Source organism: Pseudophryne corroboree, chromosome 7, assembly GCF_028390025.1.
Source record: "Pseudophryne corroboree isolate aPseCor3 chromosome 7, aPseCor3.hap2, whole genome shotgun sequence".
NCBI lineage: Eukaryota > Metazoa > Chordata > Amphibia > Anura > Myobatrachidae > Pseudophryne > Pseudophryne corroboree.
This window is the reverse complement of record NC_086450.1, coordinates 428,322,479-428,343,910: the sequence shown is the minus strand read 5'-3', so window position 1 is coordinate 428,343,910 and position 21,432 is coordinate 428,322,479.

The following is a 21,432-nucleotide window of genomic DNA, read 5'->3' as shown; positions in this document are numbered from 1 at the left end:
TAGGAGTGGAAGGAGGTAATCAGTAGGCAGGAGGGACGGCATGCATTAGTGGAGCAAAGAGGAATTGCAGGAGTATAAAGGGAGATAAGGTCAGAGGTGAAAATGGGAGAGGAGTGGGTGAGGGCTTTGTAGGTGTGAGAAGCTTGAAATGGATTCTGAAGGAGAAGGGGAGCCAGTGAAGGGCTTGTAAGAGAGGAGAGGTGGACGTAGCGCATTTGGTGAGGAAGATGAGCCGGGCAGCAGCATTGAGGATAGATTGGAGAGGAGAGAGGCATTTGTCAGGGATGCCAGATAGGAGAATATTACAGTTGTCCAGTCTGGAGATGACTAGTGGGTGACTAAGGGTCTTACTGGTATCCTGGGTGAATATATAGTATTGCTACTGTATAGGGGTTGGGTATGGGATACTGACACTTAGGATGCCAGTGGTCAGAAAACCGACCTGCCATCCTGATGGCCATAATCCTGACAGGGGTGAGAAAGTAAGCTAACCCTTTTCCGCAGCCTAACATTAACCTTCCCTTCCCACAGCCTAACCATAACCCTCCCTCCCACAGACTAACCCTTCCTTCCTGCAGCCTAACCCTACTCAAACTCCCCCAGCCTAACCCTAATCTCCCCCTGATACTTATGTTTAGGATTCCTACGTCGACATGCTAACAGCTATTGGTATTCTGCCACTGGTATCCTAACCGCCATCATCCCGTATGTTGGGATGCCAGTGACATCCGCTGTATAGTACGCAGCTAAGCTTTAAAGAAACTAATTAATGTATATTTATTGTTCAACAGCTGAGGCTCTATGTGCATCACTACCTGGACTGTGAGTATCCTATTTAATCAATATTTTAAATACCTTCTCATTGACAATGCACAATCACAGCCAGCAAAACTGCCTGAATTATTGGGTATTTACTAGTTCAGGCATTATAGGGCCTTAAAGAGAATCTTTTGTATGCAAACAATGGAAGCGGCCATTTTGTGTGCTGAAGCAATAATGAAAACTGAAACTTTCATATCTCCAGCAGCAGATATCAATTATATCACTGTGACAGAGTGCTTGCAGCGATTTGTTGGTTGAGCCAATATTCATGAGAAGGCCTTATGCCTCTGAACTGTCATTGGTTTATACTAAATTGATACGTATGTTATATTTTCATCATAAACAATATTTCATCCTGCAAAATGGCTGGGCCCCCTGGGTCCATGTGATGTTACACTGTGTAATTTTTTTTATTATTATAATTTTTTAGCCCCTGATGTGACTAATTTTTGTTCATCTATTTGTTTTTAGCCTCGATGTTCCTGTTCTTTTGTCAAGTGGCAATCTGAATAATTTTTGCTCCTTCTCTCTGTTACAATATGGCTGCGCTTCAGTAAGTTTTAGTTAGGACTGTTGTACTCCACTTTTACTAAAGGTATCCCACACTTAAAACAAGGATACATAAAGCCCTGCCGTTCATCGCCAACTGCCTTTCTATATTTTGACAGGTTTTACCCCTGTATTTTTGTAAGCTCAGAATCAGCAGTGCAAAATTTTATTTAAATGCAAATTTATTTGCAACTTTTGTTTTTTTAAGTATACTATACAAGCCATGTGGGTGGGCTATTTAATAAGAACGATTACTGCCTAAATGATAGTTTAGGGCAGCAATAAATAAAAAACATTTGTATAATAATGATCTTCCATGATAACAGGGTATGGGGAGTAGTGTCATTTATAGGTTTTGCGGTTTTGCAATAGATCGGTTGAATAATAGATGTGGCCACGACTTGTATAATAAAAAAAATTGGAGGAAACATAAACCTATTGATTTGAATTAAATTAAATTCCATGGTATACAGCAGTGTTTCCCAACCGCGGTCCTCAAGGCACACTAACAGTCCTGGTTTTAGTGATATCCAGGCTTGAACAAAGGTGACTTAATTAGTACCTCAGTTATTTTGATTTAACCATCTGTGCTGAAACCTGGATATCACTAAAACCTGCAGTGCTGGTGGGCCTTGAGGACCGCGGTTGGGAATGCCTGGTGTAAAGTATACATACTAGGATTGGCCAACAAACATTGATGTTTCAAAATCATCAATGTTCTATGCCCGATGTTAAATACTTACTATCATCGATGAGGAAGAATCAAATTATTTTCTGTCATTGATGGTACAGAGCCATCAGATTTGTTTTCCCTCCTACAACTGCCGAAACACAGAGCATAACTCCGACCCAGGCTGCGATTAATAGAACAGCAGGGATGACCATCTATGGGTGAAACCATCAATGGTTCCCTTGCAGATGGTTTTATACCATTGAGGTTAACCCTCAATGACAATCGATGGTTAACCCACCGATGGCAATTCTTAATACATACCCATATACTGCTTTGATGTAAAAAAAAAAACATGTTTACAGAATTATGAGCCCAGACATGGGTATAGCTGCAAAAGAAAACCATGACTTACTCTCCTGAATGTCAGGGAGACTTTCTGAAACAGTGGTGACCCCCCTGAGTCCTTGGGAAGCCTAGCAATCTCTCCAAGACTAGGCCTGGTGGGTGTAACTCATTGATGATGTCTTCACTCTCCATCTACCATGGAGGAAACACTGGGAAGAATAATAATACAGAGGTGTTGAATTATGGGGTATGTGTGATGAATTGTATGAACCTGGTGGACAGGAGAGACTTAGAAAGGGTCATTTATTATGCTTGAAAGAAGGAGAGTGCAGCCTGGTTTTAATCAACAGACATGCCTGTGATAAAAAATGTCTCAGTAGAGTCATTTCTCGGGCTAAAGAGCAGAGGTATTGGGCATCTGTACAGGCCCTTTCTGGGACCATGGCAGACTTGTTTTTCTGTGACAATTGTTCATGGTAAAATGTTTGGCTCAAAGCACAACCTCCTATGGCAGTTGTGCCCTACCCCAGTTATCTAGCTGTTCTATAAATTGGAAAATAAAGAAACATCAGTTAGACATACAGTAAGTCAATTTTATTACACCCTCTTCAAGGCCATGCGGATAGGGGCTGCTTTAACAAAAGTAGGCAAGTATGCTTCAAGGACCAGTTTACAGTATGATCACTTTTAGATAACGCTCTTCATTAGAACATTTGCATTTTCCTCTTAAAATACTGATCGCTTTACGGTTATGGGGCAGAGAGTTTTGATTTCATATGTCACCCAGCGGGAATAGAACTTGTGGTGAGCAAAGCTCACAATGGGTCCCGAAGCGTGGCGAGAGGAGCAAGCCCACGAGGAGACTTGATGCCTCTCTGCTGGTATTCCGGCAGATGGGATGCCACTGTCGGTATACTGACAGCTGGCATCCCATCTGCGGTATATCATACCTGATCCATGTGTGTACTGTGTGCAGGCAGTATTGCAGTACAATAAATTACCTTTTTGAAACTTCTGTACATAAGCCAGTGGTTCCTAAACTGGGTGCCTTGGGGCACTTGCAGGGGCACCATGGGTTGTAGTCCAGCACCAAATTTAATTATTTATGCTCAATGTAATAGGCAAAACCATTGCTGCAACACATAAAATATGTGGACAAAAAGAAGCCCATCCTTGTCTACCACCATATAACTGAACCTAAGGATGATAAGTGAGTGCAATTTAATATTTTGTCCAATTAGCTCAATAAGTAACTCTTGGCCTAGGCACTGTGATTTCACCCTGGGAACCACTGGTCTAAGACATGAATGGATGAACTAAAACAAAGATAGTGATGAAGCATAGTAGCCATTGTAAGTCATGCAAGATAAACACTGTGGTAACGCTGGACTTTTTATTTCTCTTCCATCCTTAGCTTGGCAATATCTCCTCAGACACTGCTTTTTCAATCTTGAACTGTTACCTCCAACCCGAAGCTGTCACTTCACAAAAAGCTTTATCTTTGTTCATCTCCAAAATCAGTCTAAGCACACTTGGGGCGACCATAAACAGAATTAGTAATCAGGTAAGTAGCACTCTTATTTATGTTCCAAATATTTCTCAGAAGGTCTGCTCACCATCAGTCTTTAAAAAATAAAAACTTTATTTAATTATTTTATTTTTGCAACAGCTCTATCAGAGGTGGCGTGTAGTTCCTACACCATGGACAGCCTAGGTTCAAACTCAAATTACTTCTCTAGAATTGCAGTCTGGTGCATAAATGGAAACAGATGCAGATGTCAGTTATTGGCACAGTTTATTGGACAAGCCTCTTTGGCAACATCCATCATTTACTAGCAGCATCTGTGATTGGATGCTCATGTTGCCATAAAGGGGAGATGATCAAACCTTGTAAACAGAGCAAGTGGCCATGTTTCCCATATCAACCAATCAGATTCCAGCTATTATTTTATAAAATGTACCAGGAAAATAAGTACCCAATTCTCTTTTTGCATTATTTCTGGAAAGGATTAACCTGTGTTGAAGGCAGGCAGGGGTGGGAATTATGTCTTACTGCTTTAGTAATTTAGTGCATGTAACAGTTTATGCCGCTATTACACGTGGTGTTCAAATTGCAATTTTTGACTTAAAAATAAACTACCAAGCACTTATGTGATTATAAAGAGGGTGACATCACTATATGACATCATAGGATTTTGCTGTTATTTGTATGGTAGACCTGAACCATGACACTCAGAAGTAAAAAGTATGGGAACATAGAAGCTTTATCTAATGCTAATAGATATTCTAAATAAAGTGTTATTGTATAAAAATAACTTTGGGAAGAAAGTGCATTGTTGTGTGATTTTTAGCCTGTTTTTTGATATTCAATTCATATTTTAAAAAAAATGCTTTTATTTTAATATGCTACTAAATGAAAGACATATCTCATCTTAAAATTCACTTAGTTATAGTTTGAAATATCCTTAAAAGCTGGATTGTAATAGTGGAGTTTGTCAAACTCTGCATTAAGGTACAGTACTTGCTACCCCATACATGAAATTGTTAAGAAATTATAATTTGTAATCTGTAAATAAAGTGCACAATAAAAATAAAGTCACAATATGTATAAAGTACATCGATAGTGAAACTACTCGTGATCACTACTTCATGCTAAGAGTTGTAGTTCAGTAATAAAATGGACTGTCCAGCCATCTCTTACATAGGGCGATATTCAAATGTTTTGCTCCCTTGATCTTCCATCTAAAGTGATGGGAAATTGTGGGGCGCCAGTCAATTGGTGTTTTTTGTGCAGCTATTGATGGAGGTCGGGTTTAGCCGCTTTGCCAAAGTGCTGGGTGCTATCGTGAAAAATGCAGTTTGGGCATTTCAGCTTAACACTCCCAGGAAGGTGCAAAATGAAATTCAGACGCCGACAGCCATCGCGCCTGAACGGAGCTACAATTGAACAGCTCCATTTGGGCGGCATCTAGTGGCTGCTGACTGGATAAAATTTGAATCTTGCCCATAATTTTTTTAAATGTATGGGTCACATATGATATGGCACATATATGTACAGCAGAATTTATATTCCCACTTACTGTATATGCACCTGTGTTTTTCAGGTCCCTGCTTCATCTATATCACCTGAAGTGAAATTGTACCTTCTAAATGCAGTGTGGGAAAGACTCATACAAGATGAAGAAAATTTAGCAGCTTGTGTCTTGACTAATTGGTTCCAGGATAAATTGTACTTCCTTTTGCCTGCATTCAACACTAACATTTTGACTTGCGTTCAAAGTCTCCCTATTACATGTGACGCATTTGAGGCTATGTAAGTTGAATATGTCTATGTCTGACTTTAAAGTGTGAACATTGCCTTTAGAGTACATCAAGCGCACACACACACATGCCTTAGTGCCATTGGACCCAAGCGGTCTGTAGGACCAAGTTAGTTTAAGGGTTGCATGCTCATAAATATTGGTCCCAACATGGTGACTTCCACTCAGTGACACATCTAAAGAACCATGGGCCCCAGTGCAAAATCTAAGCTGGGTCCCCTTGGACACATGTAAAATCAATGTGGTTTGTATGTTAGGTACTAGAGACCATCAGTTTCCAGAGCAATGATGTCATTACATTTTCCTCTTGATAAAAAAGCTTCCATTGATCGATTAAAAGGCTGTGCTGATGCTTCTGCATTGCTAAAGAAAGGGGAGGAGGACTGTGTAGTACAGTTTGGTCTTAGTAAGGTTTATGGTTTCTGCCACTCCTATTGCGATGCCACCTCTCCACTGTTTGTAAATTAGACATATATCTAATGGTCCTTCTTTCTTCTAGTGTTGGTGCGCTTGATGTGGCCCGATCCACATTTGACAATGCCACAAATGAAGAGATTGGAAAGGAGATCACTCAGTTCATCCAGACACGTTGTGAGTAATAGAAAGATGTTTCCACTTAGCAACTGTAACTCCAACCCAGTCATGCCAAATAAGAGGAAAGTTAGGTTAAACACTCATTTGCGGGATCTCAGATCCTTAGATTCATATGTAAAACAATTTTGAACCCAATATCTGTGCAGTTTATGCACCCAATCTTCCTGTCCCTGTCTAGCCCAGATCCACCTTGCCTGGGCTTTCCTTTCTGGAGACAAACAGGACCAACAGGTATGAAGAAAACATTGTAAGCAAAACAGATTGGACCATAGTCATAAATTACATCAGATTTTATTCCAAAATGTATGATTATGGGGTGCAACGGATTATTACATAAAATGTAATGAACAAATATTTAGTATTGTTTTAAAACGTTGCATTCTGTATATGTGAATTTGGAATCATTGTTTAGATGAAATGTACATTCAAAATTCAGAAATAAGGTAAAATAGGGTAAGATGGCATTTTATAACTTATACTACTGGGTTAAAGCATTTGCTAACTCCATCAAATCAGCAGACTAATTGTTTTTCTTTTGTCTCTTTAGCCTGCAAAAAAGGTTCGCTAGCAAATTCACTTACTTCCTACTACAAAGGTTTCATAAATTATGTAAACAATGATGATTTCCTCAAGTCTTTTGGTGTCCAAGATTGGGTAAGCCTACAGTGAGCAGTCATTAACTCTAAGAGGGATATGTATTAATCCTTGTAGAGAGATAAAGTGGAGGAGTTGCCCAAAGTAACCAAAGACTGTGCTATATAAATGACAGTTTGAATATAATGGATTGCTTTGGTAAACGTATTCACTTTATCACTCTCCAAGGTACCCCCAAATCATTCTCTTATTCTCTTCTACTTCTTAAAATAAAATATGATGGGTTTAATAAGTTTTATAGTTGTTCCTCAGACTTTGAACCAATCACCAACTGATACTGTACATCACAAAAAAATATTTAAGCACATTCCTTAGGTTATCGGATCTTATTAATATTATTAATGATCTGTTTCTTTAATTTGCAGAGCTCGGCACTGTCTGTGTTCACTTACTTCCAATTGGCACAATACGTTGAGAGTACGCAAGCATTTAACAACCTTGAGCTGTCCTCATCCGTGCTGGACATACTCAGTACCAATGACTTTTCTTTCTTAATCGGTTTCCTCAGCCAATTATCTGCCAACTCTTATAACCCAGAGGTTATGTATAAATTATTGTACAGCACACTGGTGAGAATAAACAGTGAAAATTCTGTTTGCCAGCCATCACTTAAGGACATCTTCCAAGGATTAAGTAGCTATGTTTTTACCTCCATTAATGAAACCATCCTAGAATTATTTGCCCCTCAGGACTGTTCACAATTCAAAGATCTGTAAGTAAAAAAATAAAATACATTATATGCTATGTTGAGTCATTCTAGCAAAGAATTGTATAAGACACCGTAGAACTATATTTCAGTGATGTTGAAATGTATGTTTTCTGTTGTTAGATACAAATAAGACTATTTTATATGTTTTTCTTATTGTATTATAATGAGAACAGAAGAGGTGACTGCATAGATGTCTTGATGACATGTCACTAACCCTTTTCATGTGCAAAGTTAATAAGAGTCAAGGAAGTGGTTATGTAGAAATGACCCACCAGCTCTGTATTAGTCAAGTGCAGAGTTAATAAGAGCCAAAGAAGTGTTTACATACTGTAAATGTCTTGAAGGTATGACCTACTGACCCTGTTCTACTGTTCTAGTCAAGTGCAAAGTTAATAAGAGCCAAAGAAGTGGTTACATAGCTGTCTTGGAGGCATGGCCCACCAACCCTGTTCTACTTAATAATAGCTAAGAAGTGGGTTATGTAGATGTCCTGGATGACCTACCAACCGTGTTCTAGTCAACTCCAAAGTTAATAAGAGCCAAGAAATTGGTTACATGGTGACCAACCAACCTTGTTCTAGTCAGGTACACAAATAATAAGAGTCAAAGTGGTTATATAAATGTCTTGAAGGCATGACCCACCTACCCTGTTCCACTTAACAATAGACAAAGAAGTGGTTACGCCGATTTCTTGAAGACATGACCCACTAAACGTTGTCTAGTCAAGTGCAAAGTTAAAAGCCAAAGAAGTGGTTATGTAGATATCTTGAAGAAATGCTAACCCTTTTTTAGACAGTAAATTAAATCACATCTCAATTTCTTCAGGCTAATAAACAATCAGGGCCAATGTGTGTGGAAAACAAGACCACCGTGTAGAAATAATGTCTATGTACAAATGTCTCTTAACATCTACAGTATAATCTCATATGTGACTCATAGGGTTGCCCAAAATGCCTATAATTTGAGACAGGGATTGTGCAATGGACAATTTGGGTCATCATCATCAATAAAGCAGTTGCTTTGCATGTTGCAATGCTGTCATGCAAAGATGATTTTCCAGGGGTGTAGAAGAATGCATGCCAACAAGTGTGTCATACACATGTTATCCTGCCATCCCGTACACTTAATAAAGGATAAAAAAAAAGGTTTTCCACAAACAAGGCTAATCACAACCCTGCCACACACATTCGTCTTCATCAATCACTTAACTATTATATTGCATTGTGCTTCCCTACAGGTACCAAGCAGTGGACACTGCTTATGAAAATTTGTCAGATGACGTCAAAGAGTCAGTGTACAGACACAGACTGGATTATTTGCTAAATGAGGCAAATAAAACGGGTAAGACATAAAATATTCCAGTATAGAAAAAAAGAAAACAAATAGGTCTCTGGTGGAAATCTCTCTATTGTATGTCAGTGAATGACAATGTAAATCCCATTCATATGTACAGTATATGGCATTGTGTTGCCTTTCCTTTGAAATTGTTTGCATAAAGGAAGGTACTGTATATGCAGGGGCGGATCCAGAAGAAAATGATAGGGGGGGGCACCATGGAAGGGGCAAGTACATTTGCATGCGGCTTCGGTGCATGTGAGGTGGTGCTTCTTATACAATGCCCACAGTTGTGGCGCTCATTATGCAATGTCCACTGTACTGGTAGTGCCCCTTATATAGACCCCATAGTAGTGGTGCCCCTTATGCAATGCCCGTATTGCCCCCAGTAGTAATGTTGCCTGTAGTAATGCCCCCAGTGATTTAGCGCCCTAGTAGTTATGCCCCCAGTGGTAATGCCCCTGCAGTTATGACCCCAGTAGTTTACCCCCCCCCCCCTTTAGTTTAGCCTCCCAGTGGTAATGCCCCCAGTAGTTTGCCTGCTTGTAGTTTAGCCACCAGTAGTAATGCCCCCCTGTAGTTTGCCCCATTGTAGTTTAGCCCCTGTAGTTATGCCCCCAATGTAGTTTAGCCCCCAGTAGTTTGGCCCCTGTAGTTATCCCCCAGTAGTTTGGCCCCTGTAGTTATGCCCCCCTGTAGTTTAGCCCCCAAGTAGTAATGCCCCTGTAGTTACGCCGCCAGTAGTAATGCCCTCCTGTAGTTTGCCCCCAGTAGTTAGCCCCTTTGTAGTTGGCCTCCAGTAATAATGTCCCCCAGTAGTGTGCCCCCAGTAGATGCCCGCCAGTAATAATGTCCCCCAGTAGTAATGCCCCCTAGGAGTTTGCCCCCAATAGATGACCCCCCAGTAGTGATGCCCCCAGTAGATGCCCCCCAGTAATAATGCCCCCAGTTATAATACACCCAGTAGATGCCACCAGTAATAATGTCCCCCAGTAATTTGCCCCCAGTAGATTACCCCCAGTAAAAATGTCCCCCAGTAGCTGCCACCAGTAGTAATGCCCCCAATAGATGACCCCCAGTACTAATGCCCCAGTAGATGCCCCCCAGTAATAATTCCCCCAGTAGTAATGCCCCCCAGTAGTAATGCCCCCAGTAGATGCCCCCCAGTAATAATGCCCCCAGTAGTTTGCCACCAGTAGTAATGCCCTCCCCAGTAGTAATGCCCCTTGTTGATGCCCCCAGTAGTAATGCCCCTTGTTGATGCCCCCCAGTAGTAATGCCCCCAGTAGATGATCCCCCAGTAATAATGCCCCCCCAGTAGTAATATCCCTTGTTGATGCACCTCAGTAGTAATGTCCTCCCCATAGTTTGCCCCCAGTAGATGCCCCCGCTGCACTGAGGAAGAGAAAACAGAACATACTTACCAAGCCCCGTTCCCGCTTCCAGGCCGCTGCAGTTCTCCTCCTCCCTGGGCGTCCGCTCCTCAGTCAGTTCTATGAGAGAGACGTCATGACTGACGTCTCTCCCATAGCACAAGCCGCACAGTAACAGAGCCGGAAGCCGGAGCTCAGTACTGAGCTCCTGCCTCCGGCTGCCGCTGTGCAGGGAGACGGGCGCCCGCTGGTAACACAATCTCAGCGGGCACCCGTCATCTCCCTCTGCGGCGCCGGCGCTGGTGGGGACGGAGGCCACAAATGACAGAAGGGGCACGGGCCCGAGTGCCCCCCCCCCCCCCCCCTGGATCCGCCACTGTGTATATGCCTGAAAAAAATGAACATTATCTACAGTATAAGATAAAGATAAATTGGTTATTGTAAGGTCCATAACAAAATGACTGCAAAATATAAGATATATAGTACCATCTGTATATATATATATATATATACATATATATATATATATATATATATAACTTAACCAATGTCAGCCGACACTCAATAATATTCGATAGAAGCCTTGGTGCCAAAGTCCAAACATTACGTATCTAACCAAACAGGAACAATGAATGGCACATGTGAAGCAGTTTCAAGTTGCAAAAAGAAGGGTCTTATTGGTCGATGTTTTGGGATGTATACCCCTTTCTCAAGACATAATAGAACACATATATAGCCAAATATATATGTGTATATATATCTATATATACATATATATATGTATATATAGAAACATATATATATATATATATATATATATATATATACACACACACAAATAAAAATATATAAATATATATATATATATATATATATATATATGAATATGAAGTGTATTCAAATCATCACATCACATCTAGATGTGATGTGATGATTTGAATACACTTTGTTTTGCTTTACTACCAACGCCTCGTTTTGTTCTGTTTATGGGGGTTGCCAGACTCAAGTGGAGGGCACCAGAGTAAGTAAGCCCTAGAAGGCATCCAGAGTGCCGGCGCTTTTTGGGAAGATAGATTTATATATATATATATATATATATATATATATATATATAAATAATGCAGGGGAGCTAGGTGGCACTCAATGGGTCTTTACAATCCAATTAAATACACTTCAGCAACAGTATATATTGTAACGTTTCGGAATTACTTTATTACTTAATCCATCCACATTCTTGGAGGGCACTGCATTGCTTGTATTTGTTTGTTGAGTGTTGGTCATTTTACCATAATACTCTTAATTTGCGCTAAACATAAAGCAGCTCTGTGGATGGAACCCCTGTTAGTGGGAACCCAAGAAATTCATACAACCAAAGACATTATCCTAGTGCGCTAGTGTATACAATACAGTGAATACAGTTCAAAATGTATTCATAGAAGAATTTGCCTCAATGGAGGCAAATTCTTCTATGAATACTTTTTGAACTGAATTTTATATATACATATATATATAGCAAATCCTCCAATGTAGGAACTTGTTGGTCTTCTTTTCAATAAACACCTCTGGAGTCAGCAATTTGCATCAACGTTTCGGGATTTTATTTCCCTTCATCAGGCTTCATACAATATTCTTGATGGAGGAGGGTGCTGGTCTATTGGACTTTGTATATATATATATATATATATATATATATAGTAAAAAAGCCCGGCACTCCTGTGTACCTTTGTGAAGAAAACGCGGAGGTGCCCTCCTGGTGACGCTAAGTCACTAAATATGTTTGTAGAAAGAAGGCGGCACTCATGCAGACTCTTGATGCAGATAATTTAGGTCATTTATTCAGACCAAATTGGCCAATTTGGTCTGAATAAATGACCTAAATTATCTGCATCAAGAGTCTGCATGAGTGCCGTCTTCTTTCTACAAACATATATATATATATATATATAGATATATATAAAAACAATGGATAGGTGTCTCGATTTCTATAAAATTGTGACTGACATATTTGAATTTATTTAGACAGATATAGCAAATAAAAGTAAATTACATAAAATTCCTAAAATAACACAGAATAAATGAATCGCACTAAGAATGGATAATCCTAGACAATCAATACAAAGTTCAGAAAAAAAGAGAGAATCCGCACAGGTCACAGAGAAGTTATACAATCATGCCAACCAGTTACTTCCCATAATTCCTAATCAAAGAATTGTTTTTTTTTTTTAGGGTAATTCTTAGTTTTATTTTTTGTTGGGGGTGCTCCTGGGAATAAATTAGTTATGTACTGCACAAGAAAGAAAAAGTATTCCACATTGGGGCACTCATTTGTAACTGGTTGTGCTAGTGAAGCTAGATCCAGGTGCAGTGTAACTCCCTATAAAACGTAACCTTTATTATTATTTGTATAAAATACTAATCTTAAATACCTTGCGAAGTATTCAAAGAAAATTAAATGAAATGGTGAATTGTGCAAAGAAAAATTCAAAATTAACAAAAGAATTGAACACACACTGGTCTCAAATATTTTCAATATCAGCTATGTAGTCTTATTCTTTAATAAACTCCAACTATAGCAATGTGTCTGTTGTCAATATTTGTCCATAGGATTATGTGTATAAGTTGTTATATAATGTTTTAAACATAGTCCACTCACTGGAATGGGTGGGCTTATAATTAAGAGACTTGATTAGATAGCTTGCTGCAGTGTATTGTCCTCAATATTATTGTTACATAAAATTAACAGGGAATTTGTCCCATCTGCAGCATATTTTCAGTCACTTTATTATAGTGAACACTCTTATCCTAAATGCTGATAAATTCCTGTGGTCATACCCTTCCACAAAATGTCAGTATATTAATACTGCCGTGTATTCTCACCACAAGTAATTTATATCAAAGGCTTGAATGGTAATATAGCAGTGATCTGTGCTGGTACGTTTATAATACAGAAACACCTAACAATTAGTGCTCATATATGATGCATTGTCATGAGTTAATTGAAAGTCAGTACTGCTAGGGCATACTGCTCACTATTTATAGGGAGTTAGTGGTAATATTCAGTCTCCCGTCTGCAGCCTGTGATTACTCAGAGCCAGCTATGTCAGGCTGTAATAGCCTTGCTAAATTACAAAGTGTCGATATTGTGCACTATAGGGTATAGCCTCATACACTTGCTGTAATATTTGTCATCAGGCTACTTAAATCAGGCTAAAGTGGTCTAACTATATTACAGATTGCCAATAACGTACTCTACCAATGATGATCTCATCTTATCTCCCCTCCACAACGTGTATTTCCAGAGACAGCTCTGTCAGGCTGCATGACTCAGCTGTGTTACAAAGTATCAGTACGGTGCTCTGCAAGCTATCTGTATTACAAAGTATCAATGTCATACACTGCAGACAGCAATTTCATAGGATTTCTGTAATAAATGATTTAAATTAGAACCTGAGGTGATCTACCATTCTGTTTCCTTTGGCTAAAATGTACTTGACCATAATTATATGTTTTATTGCCATATATTTGAATGTGATGTAATCCTTATACCTTCTTGAATAAAAACAGATTATACAAAAAAATGATTTAAATTAATTATACCAAATCCTTATTCCTATTGCTACTATTGGCAGTATTGCATGTTGTAATAATAAGCCCTCTCTAAATAATGCTTAAATAAAGTGAGTCCACCCATATACCTAATAGTGGGGAACCAGCGTTAGTTTCAGACAAATATTAACAGCCTATGTTGCATATTTCAAGTAACCACGACTATCAGCTTATAGAAGTAATTTTTGCATCACATTATATTATAGCATGTTGAGACCATGTGATCATTTAAAAACACGGCACCCAGAAGGTAGGTGACGTGCTAACCTTTGGCTGTCAATTAATGACACCATGACTAACCATATTATATACTTGGCTGAAGATGTCCCGTCAATAGGTGGAGAATAGAATGGATAGGCGGTACTGGCCATCAATCAAAAATGAGGACTGCTGTTTGGTTCACTCGTCTCTTATAATGTCCTTCCGCCCGATGCTCGGGTTCACCTCGTTAAAGCTCATATGCGAAATGTGCATAGGTTAGCACGTCACCTACCTTCTGGGTGCCGTGTTTTTAAATGATCACATGGTCTCAACATGCTATAATATAATGTGATGCAAAAATTACTTCTATAAGCTGATAGTCGTGGTTACTTGAAATATGCAACATAGGCTGTTAATATTTGTCTGAAACAAACACTGGTTCCCCACTATTAGGCTGCAGACGAGAGACTGAATATTACTCATGACAATGCATCATATATGAGCACTAATTGTTAGGTGTTTCTGTATTATAAACGTACCAGCACAGATCACTGCTATATTACCATTCAAGCCTTTGATATAAATTACTTGTGGTGAGAATACACGGCAGTATTAATATACTGACATTTTGTGGAAGGGTATGACCACAGGAATTTATCAGCATTTAGGATAAGAGTGTTCACTATAATAAAGTGACTGAAAATATGCTGCAGATGGGACAAATTCCCTGTTAATTTTATGTAACAATAATATTGAGGACAATACACTGCAGCAAGCTATCTAATAAAGTCTCTTAATTATAAGCCCACCCATTCCAGTGAGTGGACTATGTTTAAAACATTATATAACAACTTATACACATAATCCTATGGACAAATATTGACAACAGACACATTGCTATAGTTGGAGTTTATTAAAGAATAAGACTACATAGCTGATATTGAAAATATTTGAGACCAGTGTGTGTTCAATTATTTTGTTAATTTTGAATTTTTCTTTGCAAAATTCACCATTTCATTTAATTTTCTTTGAATACTTCGCAAGCTATTTAAGATTAGTATTTTATACAAATAATAATAAAGGTTATGTTTTATAGGGAGTTACACTGCACCTGGATCTAGCTTCACTAGCACAACCAGTTACAAATGAGTGCCCCAATGTGGAATACTTTTTCTTTCTTGTGCAGTACAATCAATACAAGGTGACACTTTTAAAGTTAATTAAAAGTCAATCAAAATGTAGTAACAAAAAAGGCGGAAAGGAGAAAAAAGGTTGTTTAAAAAAAAAGAGGAACACTTTGCTTTTAAAAAAGGAAGGTGCTTATCTTTTTAGAGAGGTGCAGCATGGGAATATATATATATATATATATATATATATATATATATATATATATATATATATATATATATAGAGGCTCCAAGGTCCGGCACTCCAATAATCCGTGAATCAACTGCAGCCTGTGCCATCACAACGATAAAGACATACCAGAGAAGGTGCGGCACTCGACTTGAATAAATGGACAATCAAACCATGCTTCAGCAACGTTTCAGTGTATAAAACACTATCATCAGGCCTGATGATAGTGTTTTATACACTGAAACGTTGCTGAAACATGGTTTAATTGTCCATTTATTCAAGTCGAGTGTCGCACCTTCTCTCTCTCTCTCTCTCTCTCTCTATATATATATATATATATATATATATATATATAGTGCAGAGTTTTCCACTAGCTGTGGAAATGATAGCAGTCTCCAGACAAAAAACAATGAAGTCAAAGTAATATGTTTACTCAAAAAAAGGGGCAAAACAAGTCAAAAACAGTTCCACATATAATGGTAATCTCTCACCAACGTTTCGGTCCCCATTCAGGACCTTTCTCAAGGTGTCCAACACTCCAGCTGTGTCACAGAGTCAGAAATGTGCAATATACATGAAGTGTCCGGTTCCACTTCATGGATATTGCACATTTCTGACTCTGTGACACAGCTGGATTGTTAGACACCTTGAGAAAGGTCCTGAATGGGGACCGAAACGTTGGTGAGAGATTACCATTATATGTGGAACTGTTTTTGACTTGTTTTGCCCCTTTTTTTGAGTAAAGATATTACTTTGACTTCATCGCTTTTTGTCTGGAGAGTGCTATCATTTCTACGGCTAGTGGAAAACTCTGCACTGTACTACGGGTCCATCCCCTAGTGGGATGGGGCTTTGATTGGCACCCCAGCGGCTCTCTTTAGGTTGGGTGAGAGTGTGGGACATTCCTCTTTTTATATATATATATATATATATATATATATATATATATTGGAAAATGTAAATCACTGATATTTTGTGTCTGACTGAACTTTCTTTAATGTCATAATATTTCATTGCAGGCATGCCATTGCTGTCAGAAACACTTGATTGTTGCATATTGCAGTACTGTATTGTACTGCTGTAATACTCTAAAATATTAGATACTAAAGAAGATATTAAAATATTATCCTCTTGACACTTGTTATATTCATTCTCAGGTTCAGGATGCACTTATGGACTTTCCAGTGTACAGTGGGTACAGGAGAATCTTGGGCAGTCCATCAGCTATGTGTCTTATAGTGACTTGATCCAACTTAACCCGAACTTCAATGGGGTAAGATGCTCTTATGTACTTAAGCAGCATTACCAAGAGGAGAAGCTATCTTGGCAGTGCAGAGGCTGCCAAGAAGGCACAGCCATGAACTCAAAATGTCATGGCCACACCCCCTTAAAACATGTAAAGTGGGGTCTTGTATTTCCAATGACCACGCCTCTAGTATCGGCATAAATTTCACAGAAATCTGTGCAATTTTTCTAAATTTACAGCAGAATTTTAGAAGATGTCTAATTATAAATCAAACATGCATTCCTTTTTTTGTATGTTAAATGGGTGCTGCATTAACGCTGTCCTGTTTCCTCCCTCTCTAGTATGAAGCAATTTCCTTTTTGAACATTAACCAGACTGTGGATCTGATTATACAGACCAACATACTAACTGATGAAAATCCAAGAGACTATGTTACACACATTACATATGTAATAAATTACTTCCAGAACAAGAGTATTTACATTTTACAAGGATTTCTGATCCAACTACGTTTCCAGCTGACCCAGGTGGGTGGTGCTTGTAAAAGAATAAAGACAACTGACTACAGTAACTGTAGTACTCTGAATTAGGCTCAATAATTTATCACAGTACTTAAATCTAATGTTTCTATCCATTTTTTAAGATGTATTTTACTAGGGTCAAAGCATCTTTTGGCCATCATCTGTCTTAATTTCTTGGACTTATTTGTGTTTCCAGTTTTGAAGAAGACAGTGTTAGAGTAACCTGAAGCTAGTCAGATCATCAGCACAGAGCATTTAAGCTCAGCCAAGCCTTGTATACTCATATGTAGGCAAGAATTGGATGTAGGAGGGGCTAGACAACTTACAGTAGGCAATCCGAGCATCTCTACATTAGCAATCATGCAGATTAGTGATGTGATGCACCTGTGTAATGACTGTGTCGTCAAACTTACCTCTGTGTAAAATAATAATTTTATATTTATATATATATATATATATATATATATAGTACTTTTATACATTAGGACTTGAATGGGCAGATGTACTAAGCCTTGGAGAATGATAAAGCAAAGAGAGATCATGTACCAGCCAATCAACTCCTACCTGCCATGTTACAGGCTGTGTTTGAAGAATGACAGGAGCTGATTGGTTGGTAGTTTTTATCTCTCTCCACGTTATCACTCTCCAAGACTTAGTACATCTGCCCCAAAATGCTTAACATTTGTAGAGAACAGAAAAAAATGAACACAGTACAAAGGCTTAAATTAGCAGAAAATATAAAATAAATAAAAAATAAATACAGGACCCATGAACATAATACAGAGATGATGTAGCCATTTTGGGTCATCCCTTCCAAAAAAATGTAATCTTAACCAGGAGTTACAAGGCAATGCAGCCATTTTGAGCAAACAACATAGTGTACATTGTGTGGAGTAGGTAATGTCTTGAAGAGATGACACATAATGGAGGAGCTACAGAATATTAAAGCTAGATATATCACCCACAAGAGTTCCAGATGAGGCAGCCATCGTGGGCTCATTATATAAGATACAGGGAATGAGGTGGGCAAATACATATATATGTGATACAAATTGTGGAAAGAGTGTATGGAATAGAAGAGTGGGATAGAGGTTACACTCAGAATCATTAGTTATCCGTGGATTGTTCATCCTGCTAAAGTACCAGGTGAGACGGCCATCTTGATGCACTACATAGGTTATAGTGGGTGAGATGAGCAATTCATAGAAGCACAATATACAGTACAGTGGGGAATTACAACACAATGGTTACAAGAAACATCAGAAAATAGAAACAGTCCTCTTGGGAATATCAGAAAAGTTATTGAAGTGAGACTGGGGTCCTAGATAAATATTTTGAGGGTCGGGAGGTCAATAACAGATGACAATTACTTTGATGGAGGGGGTCCTAGATAGAGCTGAGGCCTAAGAACTGCAGAGACCCTGATTGTGTGGTGACATAGGGTTGCAAGGTGAGGGTCTTGTTGTCACTTTTTGTGAAGCCTGTGTGAGACAGGGTTCTTCTGGGGGCAAAGGGAGTTGGGGAAGTCCTTTGTAGCCACATTGAACAATAATATTATGTACATGTTATTTTTTGTTTTCTATTTACAGTTACAAATAAAATTCATCGTAAACGTGCAAGTTCGCAGACTGCTTTTGCAGGGTTTTTGGACTATACTGGTGAAACAGTTCTCTGTGTTCACAGAAAATGATTGGTATATCTGGTTCTATGAATACTTTTACTTACTTCTGCCATCCATTACCAGTGAAGAACTTTCTCTCTTGCCAGCCAGTGTGATTGGGGGCTGCACAAACGTCCAAACAGTGTAAGTAGCAATGGGTAAATTGACTGGTGGTAGTAGGTGTAGTTCTGGTCTATTTATAAAGTGACAGAATTTTATACAGAGCTCAGCTGCTTAAGTCATAAAAATTGCATAGATATAAAATTACAGAACAAAACTAAAGAAAAAGGCATTCTCATGACTGCTTATTAAATGAAGGTGGAGGTGACAAGTGAGATGGTGTTTTGAATTGGGAGGGACAGGTTTAAAAGAGCATTGCCTGTAAAATCAGGAAGCTAGGAAGAGTCAGGTTAAGGTTATCTAAAAATGTTGATGTATCTTTTAAAAAGAAAATAAAGCAGAGAGTTCCAGCGAAAAGGTGCAGCAGAAAAGGTGCAGCTCTAGAAAAGTCTTGCAGGGTAAATAAAGAGATGTTGTAAGTACCAGGCGTGCAACATATATTGTAACTATCTGTATGTTAAAAAAATGATGGTGAATTGGGGGAAAATGTTGTACAGTATATTGTTTATTACAGTCTTCTGAACAGTTTAGAATCTGTCTCTTGCTAATTTTATTTTAGGGTTCAGGGCTTTAACAATGGGTTTGAGTACATGAGCATTGGCACAAGAAATGACGTAGCCAACTGGATCACTGGCACCCTTCGGAGTGAGGCAGATGGTAAGTCTATTTGTGGATTTGAATATATTCTGTGCGGACATGTATGCAAGTGAAATCAGAGATAGTATATTATGGTAAAGATAATTAAGAAAAGTATTTGTGCCAGATAAACTGGGCAGGATGTACTAAAAGGAAAATGCAGCCAAAAATCTGAAAACTGTGTTTCATTCTGGAGCTTGGAGCTGGTGGGTAATGCCATCTTTATATGGCGTTACCTAAGAGAAGCCTATGCGCGTCTCTTTGCTTTTCACCCTGAGCACTCAGAAGTTCTAAACCCAAAAGTTCTTCCATCACAAAGTTCTCATTTGGAGATAATCTTTTGTGGATTTCTAGATACTTAACAGGATTATTTATGCCTGTATGTACCCAATAAGTGGCATGATGTATCGCATCGCGGATGCTATGTTTAGTACATCCTGCCGCCTATGTTTTAAAAACAGATGTTAAACAAAACTATTTTACATTATACTGTATGTTATTAGCATATAGTGTGCATTTCTATAAATAAGTTTGTTTTCACAACTTGTACAGTATAGTTACATTACAATTATATATAATAGATTTATATATATTATATGTAAATATAATGTTTGATCCCTTGTATGATAATATTCTACTCCATGAAAACATAAAACGTTGGATGAGCTGTTGAATAAACACCTCTTGGTTTAGAATACTTTCATAGTAAACAATTGTTTTTTATTAATTTCTTTTCCTTATTATAGGTTGCAAGACCAACGACTGGCTGAACGTCAACTTTAGAAGTTTCGAGCAATATGTTAACATCAGTGTGCTTGTGGAACTAAATTCTGACTTCAATCCAGTAAGGGGTTTTGCTATATAATATTTGTTTAATCAACGAGGGATAAAATTAGCAATCAAAATCAATTGCCTAAAATACCCTCTGATTTTGCATCTGACTTATTGTGAATCCTTTCCACACTGTCATTCCTCACTCTCTCACATTATAGGGGGAGATGTACTAAGCCTTGAAAAGTGATTCATGTCATGTGATAAAGTACCAGACAATCAGCTCCTAGCTGCCATGTTACAGGCTGGGTCTGAAAAATGACAGTTAGGAGCTGATTGGTAGGTACTTTAAAACCTACTTAACACCATCTGGAGATGGAAAAAAGTTTGTTTATGAAAAAGGAGATAAATATCTCTTCTCCAGTTTATATAAATATGGTCAGGAGATAACATCCATTGGATTCTATGGGGGAGGCCGTGTGTTTAGGAAACAGTGAAAAGTATGTGACATCAGTGATTTATCCATACTTATCACTGCACTTAAATATGGAGAAGACATAAGTATCACATTCTCCTGATTTTTTGAGATAATTATGTTTATTAAATATCCCCCTCTATCACAGTGAAATGTATCACTGTTCAAGACTTAGTACATCTCTCCCACACAAAAAAATAGTATTTCAAACAGGGGCGTCTTAAGAGAGGAGGAGGCCTGTGTGCAGCCTTCTGCTTCAGGGCTCCCTCCTCTCTGACTGATGCACAGGATTTAATACTTACCTCTCCGGAGTACTCCGGAAAAATGGCCGCCATGCCATCTTTACAGGGTTTTCAGCAGGCGCAATAGAGTTTGTTCCTCCTAGTGCTCAAAAACTATTGCGCTGCCGAAAAGGGATGGCTTCGACGGGGGACTTCAGAGAGGTAAGTATTAAGCAAATGGGTGC